General features: G+C 45.4%; 1 non-coding gene across 1 annotated transcript; it reads right to left on the reverse strand.

Moving 5' to 3' along the window:
* Positions 1 to 2,176: 2,176 nt before the first annotated feature.
* Trnat-agu (transfer RNA threonine (anticodon AGU)) lies at positions 2,177 to 2,248 on the reverse strand. Its single transcript has one exon. It is a non-coding gene; the product is annotated as a tRNA-Thr (tRNA).
* Between the last annotated feature and the right edge of the window lie 13,484 nt (positions 2,249 to 15,732).

Below are 15,732 nucleotides of genomic sequence, written 5' to 3' on the forward strand. Positions count from 1 at the left end.
GTTTTTTAGTTAATATATTGTTTAACACTGTGTAAAAAACATCTTTTTATTTTATTGTAGACGTGTTTTAGTTCTTAAATCGTTTAATTTTTTGTACTAAATGTCTTTTTATATTTTTTGCAATAGATATTAGATTTTTCGGATAATCCGACGTTTTTTTTCGTTCCGACCATGGTCCCGGTCCCGAAGGTGGCGGATTAGAGGGGTTCTACTGTACCTTAGGCCCTGCTCCGATCATTCACCCTGCTTAGAGTTGTAGGCGAGTGTTCTGCACTGATGCGTCAGAAAACGCCCCTCTGACTACGGGGTACTGTAGCTTTCAGCGTTCACGCCAAGGGAACTGCAGTCGTCATCTACATGCACATCTGTTGTCTACAACCCATTGTCAAATGCGTGGAAGTGAGTACCTTGTGATGCTCCACATACCGACGGCCCCTCCCATTCCATTTCCCAAATGTAGCGTGTAATCTTTTGAACCCTGTGGAAGCGCCTGCATATGACGTATTAGGACTGCAGTTTTTACGCCCTCTCGCTAACACTTCCTGAGGATGGGGGGAGTGGCTGTCGTAAATTGCTGCAGTTGTGCCTTGAGAAAATCCCCTAGAAGGCGACGTACCGTCCGCAGTGCCACATTCTGGACGCTCTATGGTTCAAATGGCTCTGAGCACTATGGGACTTAACATCTATGGTCATCAGTCCCCTAGAACTGAGAACTACTTAAACCTAACTAACCTAAGGACAGCACACAACACCCAGCCATCACGAGGCAGAGAAAATCCCTGACCCCGCCGGGAATCGAACCCGGGAGCCCGGACGCTCTATGTTAGCTCGATAGATGAGTCCACTGCTTTACATCACTCTATCGTGGCGTACTCCAGGACCGACGGGATCAACGACTCGTACAGGATAGGAACGACGTGTTCGAGCGACACTGATGTAGGGTTAACGAGGGAGTAGAGGCGCTCAAAGCAACCCAGCGGATTCCGACGCAGTTACTGGAGGTATTGGTGGCGCTTGAGAAGAAATGCACTGATATCGTCCGAAGTCGTATTAGGTTGGCATGATAGTGGTCGAATTGTAGGGCAGTCAGAATGAGCCAGCACCTGATAATGATGAGTTGGCTTTCGACTGCAGGGAAAGCCAGGCACCACTTCAGGGTCTGGATGGTAATGCGATCAGTCGAGTCTTGGAGCCGTCAGTCAATGTTCTAGGCATTCATGCTATATTCGAAAACTACTGTGTCGTGTGTGTCGGTCTCGTAAACTGACATATGGCCGGGAGAGCGGTGTGCTGACCACATGCCTCTCCATATCCGCATCTAGTTACGCCTGTAGGTTGAGGATGACACGGCGGTCGGACGATGCCGATTGGCCTTCATGGCTTGTTCGGACGGATTTTAGTTTTTAGTGTCCTGTGTTTACAGTGCCAGCTGCATGTTGTCTCTGGGTGAATGTCGGCAGTGAAAAGATTGTTGAAGATTGCTCCAGCAGTGTCTCTTGAGACACGCCAGCACTGATAAGGATCCCATATTTGAGGCGACTCCTTGGAGGTATGACAAGTGTGGGACACAGAGATCGCCTGATCAATTCGTCTGAAGAGGAGGCCGTCATCCCATACTCTGTCGAAAGCAAGGGGATTTATGTAATGCAGTCCGAATAACTTTTCAGGACAAAGCGAAGCTTATTCCCATTTTAAGTAGGGTCTTAGGATATATCTACATGGTTATAGGACTATACCACTGACGTCAGTGTGAAGTAGAATGATGCAACATGTTACATGATCAGGTATTATCATGTTTTTTAAGAACGTATAATCGACCTGGCATCCGCAAACAGAGGTCTTGCGAAACTTAGATTACTCTGTTCGGCCATGAGATTCTGACCGACGTAAACATCGGCGCCAAGATTGATGCTGTGTCTCTTAATTTCCGGAAGTGATTTTATACGGTTACGCACTGAAGTTTGGTGAATATGAGCTCACCGAGGATCGGACCAGATTTGTGATGGAATTCAGGACGTCCTTGCAGATAATCTCAGGAGTACCCAAAGGAAACGTGAAGACAGCTACTGTTTATAATATGTATAAATCAAATGAAAGGATGTGGTTCGAGAGACATTTTCAAGTCTCAGCCATCTATGATGTATATATGCGGACTGAAGGGAAGAATGAAAATTTGTGCCAAGGTCAGGATTCGAACCCGGGGCTCCAGCTCACTAGGCAGATGTGCTAACCATTGCACCACCCTGGTCACGTGAATGGAACTTTGGACTGAGGAGGAAGGCGTGCTCGGATCGTTCGTGCTTTTATGCAAAGCCACTGTGCTGGGAAGGGTTAGTAGTTAATGCATCTGCCTCGTGAGCAGACTAGGGTTCGAATCCCGTCCTTGGTACAAATTTTCGTCCATAGCATCAACCTGAGTATATACATCATATACATAAATGGACAGTGAATAGCATCGGGTACTCCATGAGACTATTTGCAGATGATACACTTATCTGTGAGGACGGAGCAACACCAGCGGACTGTAGCAAATTGCAGGAAGGGCTGCAGAGGATCAAAAAATTGTTCAAATGGCTCTGAGCACTATGGGACTTAATGTCTGAGGTCATCAGTCCAATAGACTTAGAACTACTTAAATCTAACTAACCTAAGGACATCACACACATTCATGCCCAAGGCAGGATTCGAACCTGCGACCACAGGAGCAGCGCGGCTCCGGACTGAAGCGCCTAGAACCGCTCGGCCACAGCAGCCGGCTGTAGAGGATCGATGACCGGTGCACGTCTGTCAGCTGACGCTGAACGTAAATAAATGAGACGTACGGGTACAAAACAGATTTAATGTATTACAGCTGGAGGACAAAAGCTCGCAAGAGATGTGGACAGAAGTAGCTAATACTGTCAAGGAGGCCGCAGAGAAACACATTCCCAAGAAAAGGAACAGTAAGAAGGCTAGATGGCTATCAGTTGAGGCACTGCAAGTTGCAGAAGAACGAAGGCAAGCAAAAATCAAGGGAGATAGATCAGCTATGTTTGAATTAAATAAAGATTTTCAGAGAGATAAAAATATATTCTTTATTGAACAGTGCAAGGAAGTTGAAGATAGTAACGGAATGGGCAAGACAAGAGATCTTTATAAGAAAATTAGAGAAATTAAAGGAAAATTCCAGGCAAAAATTGGAATGATAAAAGATAGAAACGGGAAAGATCTGAGTGAAGCAGAGGATGTTAAGGAAAGATGGGCAGAATATGTAGAAGAGCTATACAAGAAAGAACTGCATCATGACAGGGCTCCTACTGCTGATGTTAATGTTAATTTAGAACTAGAGCCAGATATTTTGGAGAGCGAAATCCAGTGGGCCCTTGAAAATAACAAAACTAGTGGACATGATGAAATACCAGCAGAATTGTTTAAAGTCACTGGAAAGGATGCAGTGAAAGTGCTGCACTCAATATGTCAAAAAATATGGATCACGCAGCAGTGGCCAGAAGACTGGAAAAGATCAGTATTCATCCCCATTCCAAAGAAGATAAGTTCTAAAGAATGCTCAGATTACCGAACAATCGCACTTATTTCACATGCTAGCAAAGTTATGTTGAAAATCTTACAAAATAGACTTCGCCAATATCTAGATCGAGAGCTACCAGAAGAACAAGCTGGATTTAGGAAAGGAAGAGGAACTAGAGATCAAATTGCTTACATTCGGTGGATTATGGAAAAAGCGAGAGAATTCCAGAAAGATGTGTACCTCTGCTTTATTGACTACGCCAAAGCCTTTGACTGCGTCGATCACAACAAATTATGGAACGTACTGAAAAACATGGGTGTACCAGATCACCTCATTCATCTGATACGGAGTTTATACCTTGACCAAGAAGCCACGGTGAGAACTATGTATGGAACAACGAAATGGATAAAGATTCAGAAAGGGGTCCGGCAAGGCTGCATACTGTCACCGTGCTTATTAAATCTGTATGCAGAACATGTTATGAGGAATGCGAGGCTAGATGAAGGAGAAACAGGAATTAAAATAGCTGGAATAAATGTAAACACCTCAGGTACGCGGATGATACGATCCTGCTGGCAGAAAGTGAAGAAGAATTGAGAACACTCTTACTGAAGGTGAAAGACGAAAGTGAAAAGGCCGGTCTTATGCTGAATGTGAAGAAAACGAAAATTATGGCAACTACACCTACCAATTCGTGGGATATAGCAGGAGAAACCATGGAGGTAGTGACCACATTCAGTTATCTCAGTTCCCAGATCTCTGCTGATGGCGACTGCAGCCATGAAATCCGGAGACGCCTGTTGCTCGGTAGACAGGCGATGTCAAACCTTGACAAGGTTATAAGGTCCAGAGATATAACACTAGCAACAAAGATCCGTATTGTGAGGGCTATGGTGTTTCCAGTTGTGATGTATGGATGTGAGACTTGGACCATTAGAAAGGCTGAATGGCGAGGAATTGACTCCTTCGAATTGTGGTGTTGGAGGAAACTTCTTAGAGTTCCATGGATTGCAAAGAGAACCAACAGATCAATATTGGAGCAAATTAAACCAGATTTTTCCCTGGAAGGTCTAATGTTAAAACAAAAGCTGACCTACTTTGGACACACAATGCGAAGGCATGCCTCGCTGGAAAAAACGTTATTGCTGGGGAAGATTGAAGGAACTAGAAGAAGAGGACGTCAGAGGATGAGATGGATCGATGGCATCACAGAAGCAATGTGTTCCAACCTGGAAGGTCTACGGGAGAAAGTGCAAGACAGGAAAAAGTGGCGTGATTTGGTTCATGGGGTCACGAAGAGTCGGAACCGACTAAACGAATAGAGAGAGAGAGAGACTGTACTTTAACAAGCAACAAATCACTCGAAACAATAACTACCATATAACATCGAATAATAACCATCCGGAACGCTCTAAAGTGGAATGACCACATAAACCATTTTAAAAAATCGATCAAAAGTTTTGTAAAATCATCTATCTAAAAGTAAGAAATGAAATAGAGATACATTTTCATTGCACCTCATATGTTGTGGATGATTTTGAACATTATTCAAAGGTGCGTCAAGTCATGGACTGTGCGGCTGGTCCCGGCGGAGGTTCGAGTCTTCCCTCGGGCATGGGTGTGTGTGTTTGTCCTTAGGATAATTTAGGTTAAGTAGTGTGTAAGCTTAGGGGCTGATGACCTTAGCAGTTAAGTACCGTAAGATTTCACACACATTTGAACATTTTTTTTTTGAAAGTTGCGTCAGATGTTTCCCTAATCAATTTTATTTCTTACTTTTAGAAAAATCGTTTCACAAAACAATTGACAGACTTCTTTAATTCTGAATTTTGATTTTTCATGCTTTTGATTTCCTAGCGTCTACTATTCTCGAAATGTCCTGAGTTTAGTACTTGATTCGAAGGAAGCCTTTTTGACAGTTAAATATCACTTTATCCTCAAAATAGCAGTCTTGAAGAGATTAACTTTGACACTTTATTTACATAGCTAGCAGCAGTTGTTCGTGAAATATTTCAGTTTTTCCTCAGATCACTAACTAAATTTTTCTTAATTATCGTGATTACTTTGAATGAACCAGAACTAGATCTCAAGCTGTTAAATGTTATTCCCCATTTTTCCATTTCCCACTCTTCATGTGTCTGTGAAAATTCGGACAAAAACTCATGTGTAATTTACAAGGGTCTTCGTTTCGCAAAACTAAAACATTTGATTAGTAAACTGCAGGAAAGAAGATGCCAGATTGAGATATATTGGAACAATCTTAAGGAAATATAATCCCTCTACGAAGGATGTGGTTTACAAAACACTTATTTGACCAATTCTTGACTATTTCTCATCAGTGTGGGATCCTCACCAGGTTGGATGACAGAGAGTGTGAGAGTAGGTTCCAGAAAGATTCGGGCAACGTACTACTTTCTTCCACGTACTCGTACATCGCACCAAGTGAACACCACGAGAAAATCAGAGAAATTAAGGCTGAACGGGCAGTCATTTTTCCAATGCGCCAAACGCGAATAGAATAGGGAACGGAGGGCAGAGGGGCGGGGATAGGGGGGCGGGGGAATAGGGAGAGGAAGATAAATGGTTACAGAACTACCCTCTGCCACACACCGTAACGTAGCTTCCGGAGTGTAAGTGTAGATGCAGATTCTGTTGAGTACATTGCCTCCTCTACCTTTCCCAGAAGTAGTGGAGTACTATCATTGCAACCTCACCTGCTCCTAGGGGATACTGGGTTCTACTTGCGCTTGACGAAGCAGTGCTTTCAACATGTTCAACAAGAGCCTCTCAGATAGTTTGGAGACAGCTGGAAATAGAGTGAATGATCGATAACTCTTTTGGAAGAGTAGTCTCTACCCGCCATTGGTCGATATGTTTCCCATCTCTGGATAGGAATACGTGAAAGTCGTGCGGAGTGACACTTGTGTGGAGACGGAATGTGGCGACATTCCTGCAGAGCCCAACGCACTTCAGGTAGTTTTTTGCGTTCACACTTGTAGGCTTCGTCAGAATTTAGATCTCAGGCTAAGCTACAGATCAGTCTGGCATCACAAACAGGTGTTTTGTTTTCATATTCGTTGACTTCTCCGACTCATAACTAAACTGTCAACTTCGTACATAACCTAGACCTCGACTGAAGATGGAAAAACAACCCTGATACTGGTGAACGCAAGATAAATTATTATAAAAAAAGGAACTGGCGGCAACTTTTTCAACCTTCCAAGATACATGAAAACCTACTCCTAGTAACATTTATCTTGACTACAGCATGCTAGACAGGGAACAAATTCTTAGTTTACCTGTATGCTACATGCAGAAAGCCGCCTATTCCAGCAAGAGCCCCACGCTCAACAGGAGTGTCATTCCACACAAGTATTCCAGCCTCCTGGACGGTGACCAGTAGCATGAACAGAGCTGCAGTCGTTTGGGTACGTTCGAAGGCAGCTGCTTTTGATGGTGGTTGGTCAGGTCCTGCTATTAAGACAGCGAAATTGGTATTCCATCTCACCTGCATACCTGAAAGAACAGACACCATTCCTGTAATGTTTGTATACGCCAGACAGCTTAGTGATGTTTCAGTGTGACTGCAAAACAGTATCCGAACCCTTGCAGGAATACACTTAGGTTGTGAGCGAGTAGACTAATGGATAGAGGCGCTACTCTGTAGCGCGCGGCATCTGGGGATTTGGGTCGGGCGGGGTACGTGCTCGGAGAGTCGGATGCAGTCTGCCTTCGGCAGGGCAGCGGCTTCGATGTCTTGTTTACGTCCCTGCCGCGTTAGTGCGCACGGTGTTGCGATTTACAGCAGTCTCTGTGCAGCTTACTTCCTTCGACGCACCATGACATATTCACAATGAAAATCGACATTGAAGTTCATTTTTATGACCGGGTAAGCACGACCAAAAACACTGCAACTTGAACAGTTTTTACGAGACGACGTTCACGTCGATTATCACGAACTAACAGGGATTCACCTCTCCATCCTGAGCAGCGTGGTCTACATGAAACTGGTGTAGGACGCAGCTTGTGAAAGGATTCTGAAAAAATGACTGACCTACAATTCAGACTTTCGGATGGACACATTGGCCCTGTGAAAGTAGAACATTCAGGTGTAGGCTGGAAGACAGTCCATGTGTTCGAGTTGCCATTTGAAGTGCCAGCAGAGATAGTGATTGCAGCATTCAGACCCTGTGGCAATGTGATACGCCATACAGTGGAAAAATGGACACTCTTTACCTTGTACCCAGTTCTGAACAGGGAGCACCAGGTGCACATACATGTGTCCCATCCTGTTTGAGCATCGGCAGATTCCGGACTATCGTAATGTATGATGGCCAGCCAAAGACCTGTTCAGGATATAGGCAAAACATCTCAGATCAACATGTATGCACCATCACATCATAAAACTGTCAGTAGGGGAGGAGAAAATGTTTCCTGATCTAACGGTTCAAAATGGTTCAAATGGCTCTGAGCACTATGGGGCTGAACATCTCAGGTCATCAGTCGCCTAGAAATTAGAACTACTTAAACCTGACTAACCTAAGGACATCACACACATCCATTCCCAAGGCAGGATTCGAACCTGCAACCGTAGCGGTCGCGCGGTTCCAGACTGAAGCGCCTAGAACCGCTCGGCGACAGCGGCCGGCTGATCTAACGGTGCTCCAGTTGACATATGTGGGGGCCCTTCAGTCTGTTCCTTCTAATCATCAACTGTTGACAGAAACATCACCTTCAGCTGACGCTGAGCAGCCTCTGATGTGGCGGCAGGGAACTACAGATGCACGTTCTGCCCTGCCAGAGCAAACTCTGGCATTTGTTTTGCAATGAAAAGGGGGAATGACCCTGCAGGAGAGGTTGACCACTGCACATTTAATGATAAGATCAGACACTTTTGTCAAAAATGGTTCAAATGGCTCTGAGCACTATGGGACTTAACATCTGTGGTCATCAGTCCCCTAGAACTTAGAACTACTTAAACCTAACTAACCTAAGGACATCACACACATCCATGCCCGAGGCAGGATTCGAACCTTCGACCGTAGCAGTCGCGCGGTTCCGGACTGAGCGCCTAGAACCGCTAGACCACCGCGGCCGGCACACTTTTGTTCTTGATGGCAACAAACCCCAGTGATTGTTGGATATTGATGCTCATGTCCGAAAACAAAAGGCTCCAAAGTGATGGAAGAAACCTCGGCTGGCTCCATCCGATACCTATAGGACGATGTCAACAGAAGATGAAGATCTTGATGGTGATGACCATCACCTGCAGGAAGATATGCTTGTTGGTTCCCCGGATGGGATTCGATCAGCAGCAGATTTGCCTTTGGATGATGGACAGTGGATGGATTCAGTATCTGAACCTATCAGGGTTGCACTGCAACTTTCTGCCACTCTGTTAATTTCGAGGGGTGATCGCAGCACTGACTGTGTGGGCTGAAAATCTCGAGGACGTGACGTCTGCTGCCATAGCTAAAGTGGTTGCAGTTGCTTCACATCACGACAGTTAAATGCCAGTGGACATAGGAGGGGGCATGTTGTTGACAGTAGGGCCTTCTTCAGGTCTCCCACCTCCACCTCTTCCAACAGGTGCCAAAAATACTACCTCCGCATGCCAGGTCTAACGGATTGGCATCATCAACCTCAGTACCATCATTTTTGAGATCAAGCTGCAGATGTTTCTTGAATTGTTGCTGGCGACAAATATCGACGTCGTACTGCTCCAGGAAGTGCATCTCAACTAGTTCCCATCTATTTACTGATATGATGTTTATAAGGTGCCATTCATGGATAATGGCACTGCCACTGTCATTCTTGTAATGGAAGGCATTGTCATCGATGGTGTGACCATTCTTCTGTTAGCGTGAGGACTTGCTATCACATATCAGGGTGTCAGGATTTCGAATGTATATGCCTCCGATAAGGACAAGAGGACAGACCTTTTGAGATTTTATGCAGAGGAGGTTGCGCCCTTATTCGAGAGATACTACGATCATATCGTTCTAGGGACTGACTTTAACTGTGTAATGTTACCACAGGATCAAGTACCACACTTTAGCACATTCAGGGAACTGCAACACGTTGTGCAAGACCTTCGTCTCATCGACGCCAAATGGAATATCCATGGCAACAAAGATGGATACACATACGTTACCGGGCATTCGGCACCATGACCTGATCTATGTCTCCCATGGACCCACAGCAACGATGTAAGATGCTGAGATATGGCTAGCAGTCCTTGTGGTTCATGATACCTTCCTCTGCACCATCTTCCTCCAACGACGGAGAGTGTGGCAGAGCAAGAGCCTGTGGAAGATGAATGTAGTGCTCCTCGTTGATCCATAGTAACAGCAGAGGATAGTGGAGCCCTGATCGAACTGTGAGAGGCGGCATATGACGTTTCCTTCCACGATCTAGTGGTGTCTCGATTGCACAAAATCTGCACTGTAGTGTGTGATGATGAACTGCAATCGATTGGCTATGTATGATAATGGCACCACATGGAATATTATTTTATGCTACGGCGGGAGATATCCGCCCAACCATTGTCACCAGGACGTCAGGCTGAGGTCCATCGCTTGCTGTCAAGGGTCACAACGCTTACACGACGTCGTCATGAGGGCACACTTGTGCGCATGCATAGTCGAGAGCAGATTGGAGATGAACTGCCGACCATGCATCACATTTTCCGTGAACATTCCAGATGTTGCAGAGTATTGATCCCCGTGCTGGATATGGCCAGCACCTGATGGCCAAGAAGGATGTCACCAACGACTTCTTGGATCGTTACTGGCGGGTCTACACTACAGAAGACCAGGATGCTACGGCGATGGGTGTAGTCCTCCACTTGCTACCTTGGACTCTCGATGAAAACGCGGTGGCTACCCTCACGGAATCCATAACGGCCGAGGACGTCACAGATGCCATTAGCAAAGGGGCGACCAAATTCTCTCCAGGCCCAGATGGTCTCCTGATAGAGTTTTATCACAAGTTCGTGGTATTATGATGCCCCAAGGGGTTTCAATGTATCAAGAACTGTTGAAACCTGTAGTGCAGATGCCACCTACCTTTGTCTGCCAGAATGGGAGGTGACCATTAATGGACTCTTACACTGCTCAACAATGATTTAAAGATATTTACGAGAATTCTGGCTGCCCACATTTGGAGTGTCCTGCACCAAGTCGTCTCTGCAGATCAGAAGCGTCTCGGTGGTAACAGCAATGTAGAGATGGCGCTTAGTGATTGCCACGATGTCATCTCACTGGCAGAGGTATGTTATATATATAGCCTTAGTGTCAGTGGACTTCTACCTCACTTTTGATAGGGTATGCCACAATTATCTTGAGAAGATACTGTGACAGCTAACCTGTCTCCAGTCCTTCATATACACCATCATGCACCTTCTGTATGGCGCGACTTCACAGGTTATAATCCATGGACATATAGTGGCCAAGATCCCTATCACCTGATCTGTGAGGTAAGGTTGTCCCCTGTCGGTGGTTATGTATGGCGTTTCCATGGAGCCACTGCTACACACATTACAATAGCGGCTGCAGGGACTTACGTTGACAGACCCCCTCCCCCCCCGCCCCCTTTGTCTGATGTGCATAAGCAAACGATCTGGTGTTTTTAGTACATATGCCAGGTGAAGTCCAAAGAGCACTCGACAGGAATGCCCAATTTTGGGCCACAGCCGGAAGCCACTTGAATTTGGAGAAGTCTGGAGCGATGGTCATCAGCAATGGCTTCCTAGAAGGAAGCTTGGACCCTACCCACTCTGGGATATGATGAAACGTTTGGGAGTTATCTTTACATGTGACAGTCGATGGATGACAGACGTTACCTATACTCGACTCCTATGGATGTCTATAGCAACTTGCTGCGATCTCTGAACATGGTCCAGCAGGTGGCTTATTTCAACATTTATCTGACAGCCAGGATACCCATGTGCCCAGTCCTCCCAATGCTGAAGACGATAGTATTCAGTTTACATGTAGTCTTTGGTTACTTTGGCAATGTGGAAATGATTCTCAAAGTCTACTACTACATGCTCACCCTCCCTAACACAAAGGGCAATGTGCTAGTTGGAGCAGCTGATTTATATGATGAAGAGGTGGAACCACAGCCAGCACAGCTTCACGAGAAATCTGATTGAAGAATTGGCCCCCACGCCTTACGAACCTCCAATAGCAGTGGCGCATATGTCGCTGACACTATCTCACCTAAAGACGTTTTTTGTGGACTTCAGTTATGTCAACACTGATCTTCCGAGTGAGCAGCTGCAGAGGGCCCGTGATGTTTATTGCCATATTATACGAGGCCATGCCCGAAATAGGATTGAAAGCCGTCTACCCTCGATTATTTGGCTGGTGGTCTGGCATTTAGTGTATGGAGCTCTTCTCGATTCCGTTGCTAGAGCGGCCTGGTATTTTGTCGTCAACCGCAAATACTGGGTGGTTATAATTAAACTTACCCTATTTAACACATTGTGACATAGAAACTAATTAACATACGAGTACCTAACTTTGTAGCGTTAATGTCCAGAGTATGGGGTGCATGATTTCCATGTGTCACAGCGCCAGTTCCAACGATGGCTACCAGGTGCCGTGATCAGTCATCGTGACTCATAGTCCCACACACCTGACCAGTTGCAGTGCACTTGTTGATGTGTCAACATGAGCTTGGTCAAAAGGTGCAGGCCAATATTGGTGAAGCTCTATTATCAAAACAATAGTAATGCTGCAACTGTACTTCGAGAATATCGCCAGCTGAAAGGTTTACGGAAGAGTCCTCTTTCTCCACTTACTGTGCGGGGCACGATGAAGAAGTTCAAATCAACTGGAGAACTAGGCTTCGCTCTGTGAAGAGTCTGACGACCGGTTGCACCACAAATGTTTGATGAAATCGCTGTTGCTATGGCAGACAACGCTGCCCACAGTTCCCAGTCGTCAGGCAGTGTGCACGCTGTGTAACGACAGCTGAATATCCTGTGAGCCACTGTACGGAGGGTGTTTCGAACCATTCTCAAATGGTATCCGTAAAAGATCCATGTCGTACAGCAACTTGCACCACAGGAGGAATAACGACGTGTTGACTTCGCTCTTCACTTTCTCGCAAGGATTGAAGTTGACGATGTCTGGCCCTGGACCATCCTATGGACGGATGAAGCTTGTTTTTCTCTGACAGGTGAAGTGAACATACAGAATTGGCTGCTGTGGGGATCTTCTCCTCCATTCACTGTGCATGAAATTCCTCTGCATGGTGAACGTGTCACTGTCTGGTGTGGCTTCATTGGTTCATTCTTTTTTGAACAGGTTGGCGCTCAAGGACCGAAGACGTGCAGTGTGACTGGCCAGCGTTACTGCGATATGTTTCGCCAGCGTGTCATACCCGCCCTACAGGAGAGAGACGCTTTGAACTCAACAGTTTTCATGTAAATTGAGGCCTCACCGCACATCGCTCTTGAAGATCACCTGCTTCTCCGAAGCACATCTGGAAACGACCGAATTATCAGCCGATCGTTTCCAAATGCTTGGCTGGTACGATCACCTGATCTCACTCCTTGTGGTTTCTGGTTGAGGGCCACGTGAAGGACAACATTTACCAGAGGAACATTCACACAGGTGCTGGTCTGAAGTGCAGCATATCAAGAGAGGTAGCCAGCATACCTACGGACATGCTTCGTTCCACTGTGGAAAATGCAGTCCTGCGTTTTCAGGCTCTTCTGGACACTGATAGGTGCCATATTGAGCCCCTTTTTGTAGCAGTAACGGTACCAGTATGTAATGGTATGATATACCGTGCCAACACATCAAAAGTGTTTTAACTGAATTGATTCTGCACTATTTCTCTTCCCCATGTCCTTGTCATTAATACTACCAAGTTTGGTACTCGTATGGTAATTAGTTTCCGTGTTATAACGTGTTAAATAGGAAAAGTTTAATTATAACCACCAGGTGTATGAATCACCCGGTATATGAATCGTCAGATACTCCGTTACATATGTAAGACCGATTCTCCGTTATGGCCCTAGTGCCGTCTACCTGATACAGGTGGACACCGTCTGCAATGTGGGGCTGCCGTGGAGGTTGACAAGACTGATGTTGGCCCTCATTCAGCGAATGACCACTACCGCAGTGACTCTGACATCTCTTCTTGCCGCATATATGACGTTTATCCACATACTAAGCTAAATGAAGTGAAATGGATCAAGGGTTGACCATATTATAGCTTTACCGTTATGACGACAAACACTTTCTCGATTTTTCTATCTTCCTATTGGAACGATTCACTCATCTACAATGCCGCCCGTGCTGCCGCCAATACTTTGCTAATTATCTGGGTACTGTCTTCTTGGACCCTCCCCACACTTGGGGTGTGCCAGGTGAGGGACGTTAACCTTATGTGCATGTTAATTTTACGAAACACACGAGAACAAGCGAAGAACCATATGAACCCTTTTTTCGTGAAGACGAGCTTGGCTCTAACGGACGTTAGAAGGACATGTGATCCATGGTAGCAACGGATGTAGTGTCAGATGTTGGTTCCGCTGGAAGGGCAGCCTTTGCATTGTATTAATGCTTTAATTTTTCTGTTTAGTTGGTTTCTTTGCCTCTAGAACTGCACCATTGTAAGAATAAAGATGTTTTGTTTAACCTGCTTTCCACTCTACACACCAAAAAATAACCGGAGGGGAATGGTTCAGGGTTGGGAACGGGCCAGGTTTCGGGTTTCGACCCCTGCCCACGCTGCCTCCATTGGCCTGTAGATGACTGCCCTACTTCCTGATTTAAATATGAGAAAAACACTGCTAACGGTGGTCTCTAGTACGCATTGATTCATGTGATTCAAAAATCAGTCACTCGATCAATCAATAAACATTATGTGTTCCTGGGTACACTATCCTCTACGTACAACACTCTCCCCTATTCTGCCGCTCTGTACATAAGTGGGAAATCCGGGTTCGATTCTCGGTCCGGCATATATTTTCATCTGTCGCTCAATGCCCCATTGCAGCTATATGTCTAAAGTTTCTTCCGCCGTTCTCTACTTGCTGTATATCCGCTGAGTCCCTTAACTGGCCGATGGAGGTGGAACTCGCGCCAGAGATATCCGCTGAAGCGTTAACTTTATATCTGGCTAAATCTTCTCTGTTCTCATGCGGCGATATCTTGTAGCTTCGATGAACTATAGGTTGCGATGTGTGCCAGCCTGTGTCGGTCCCTGGTCAGAGCATAGAGATTTTTCCAGCCCTGTGTTCGACCACAGCAATTTTAATTTTACGCCATAGCTGGTTCAGCAATCGCTTCGCCGGATTTCTGTTCAATCGTATTTCGCAAGGAAGCCGATTTTTACAGATCGCCGCGTCGAGCATATGTGTTGTTGTCTGCCGTTACCTTTTCTATTGTGGTAATGCCAGGTACTGATCTAGGGTTCGGTTCTTGGGAGAGGGGGAAGACTTTCAATTTATTAAGACCCTCTCCAACAAATATAACTACCCATCACTGTTATTTTCAACGGGACACAGATGCCTAAGATTTTAAAATTAGTGACAACATATTATTATGCTACTAAAATATTTTATATAATTTATTTACGTCAGCACTTACTACATCGCATCAGCGTAACTTCCAAAGAATTACAGTTCAGATAAATACACTGTCTGATCAAAAGTATCCGAACATATACTACAGGGAATTAATATGGAGTGTGTTCTTCATTCGCCTTTATGACGCATTGACCTCTCGTGGGTACACATTCAATGAGGTGACTGAATGTCTGTGCAGAAATTGCAGTCTGTTCTTTCTCAAGAGCAAAATCAGATAAGGTAGTGATGTTGGACGCTGCAGTTAGAGTGAAGTGGACAGTCTAATTCACCCCATATGTGTTCCTCGTCGGGACTCCGGGCAGGTGAGTCCATTTCAGGAATATTGTTACACACAACCATTGCCGCACAGATGTTGTTTTATAATAGAATGCCTTGTCGTACTGATACAGACAATAATCGTCACCAAATGGTTATTCTACCGTACACAGTAAACAACGCTGTAAAACGTTTTCAAGTCCTTCCGCATTTAGCGTTCTCTTCAGCACAATAAGGGGACGACAATCCAACCACAACCATGAAAGACACCCCCATAACGCAACACCACCTCCTCTGTACTCCACTGTTGGTACTACACTTGATGGTAGGTACCGTTCTCCAGGGATTTGCCAAATACAGG

Source organism: Schistocerca cancellata, chromosome 8 (genome assembly GCF_023864275.1).
Source record: "Schistocerca cancellata isolate TAMUIC-IGC-003103 chromosome 8, iqSchCanc2.1, whole genome shotgun sequence".
NCBI lineage: Eukaryota > Metazoa > Arthropoda > Insecta > Orthoptera > Acrididae > Schistocerca > Schistocerca cancellata.